We start from the raw sequence: 1441 nt of genomic DNA on the forward strand, positions 1-1441 counted from the left end.
GAATGGGTGAGTTCCCTTCCCTTGCTCCAGCTCCTGCCCACCCAGAAGCTCGAAAGCATGCAAAGGTGAGTAGATAAATAGGTACCACTTCAGTGGAAAAATAACAGCGTTCTGTGCACCTTTGGTGTATAGCCATGCTGGCCACCTGAGCTGACCACGGAAAATGTCTTCGGACAATGATGGCTCCCTCGGCTAAGAAACAACACCGCACCCTAGAATCGGACACAACTGGACAGGGAAACCTTTTATATTCCCACAAAAGAGACCCGTTTGTTGTTGTCTAATCACCCTCTTGTGAGGCCAATTCCTAGCCAATAATCTTGAGTAACTATAGATACTCCTCAATTTACAGCCAATATGGGGACCAGTATTTCCGTTGGTAGCAAAGCAGTTGTTAAAGTGATTTTTACCTCAGGTGTTCAGCGTATCATTGCAATTGTTAAGTGAGTCACACAAATGTTAAGTGAATCTGGATTCCCACACTGACTTTGCTGTTTGGAAGCCATCTTGGAAGGTCACAAAATCATGTGACGCTGCAACTAACTGTTTTGATGTATTTTTTTTTAATAAAGAATTATTTTTCTTTTTCATGTTGGTTTCTTCTGATAGGATTAGGCGGCCCCATGGAGAGATAGGCGACAAAATAAAATTTAATAATACCTTATTCAGGGTATCATAGAGATTTTAATTCTTTTTAAAAAAATTATTCCGTGAACTTGGATCCAGGTAATGAAACACGAGTTTCAGGTGTCACGACAAAGGTAGGATTGTCGTGCGATCCTACAAGTCCCACTGGCTTTTGGTAGCCATCACAGCTCTGATATCACCATTTGTCCGCCATCTTGTCTTGTTTTGACCATCCTTTGGGGAACGTCCGTTCTGCAGGGGGAAACTGACATGCCCTAATCAGTTTCTTGTTGTGACAGCGATCGACGCTGCCTTCCCAGCAACACCTTAACCGCAACCCAAGCAAAAAGAGGATTGCACAAATAGTACGTTGTGTCGCTTGTTGAGATTAACACCCAATCTTGCTTAATCTCCACGGCCAACACCCAGTAATTGGCATTATTAGACCCAGTGGGATATTTCGTGGTTGAGATGTGTGGCAGGTGCCAGGGAGACTCGGGTTCAAATAGACCCTCAACCCTGGAAACTTACTGGGTGACTTTGGCACAAATTGTTCTCTCCCACTCAGGGCTACCTTGCAGGGGTGTTGGGGAGAAAACCAAAGGAGAATCCCCCCTATAAGAAGATGGAGAAAAGGAGGGTTAGAGATCTTGAGAAGATAAAACCCGTCATTTGAGTGCAGGATGAGGAATGTGGCTTATTCCACAAACCGCTAGTTTGGTCTAGCGGTTGAGCTGCTGGCTGAGAAACCAGGAGGCTGTGAATTCTAGTCCCGCCTTAGGCATGAAAGCCACTGGGTGACTTTGGGCCAATC

This window comes from Pituophis catenifer, unplaced genomic scaffold (genome assembly GCF_029215685.1).
Source record: "Pituophis catenifer annectens isolate HBS135680 unplaced genomic scaffold, rPitCat1.0.hap2 SCAF_4, whole genome shotgun sequence".
Lineage (NCBI taxonomy): Eukaryota > Metazoa > Chordata > Lepidosauria > Squamata > Colubridae > Pituophis > Pituophis catenifer.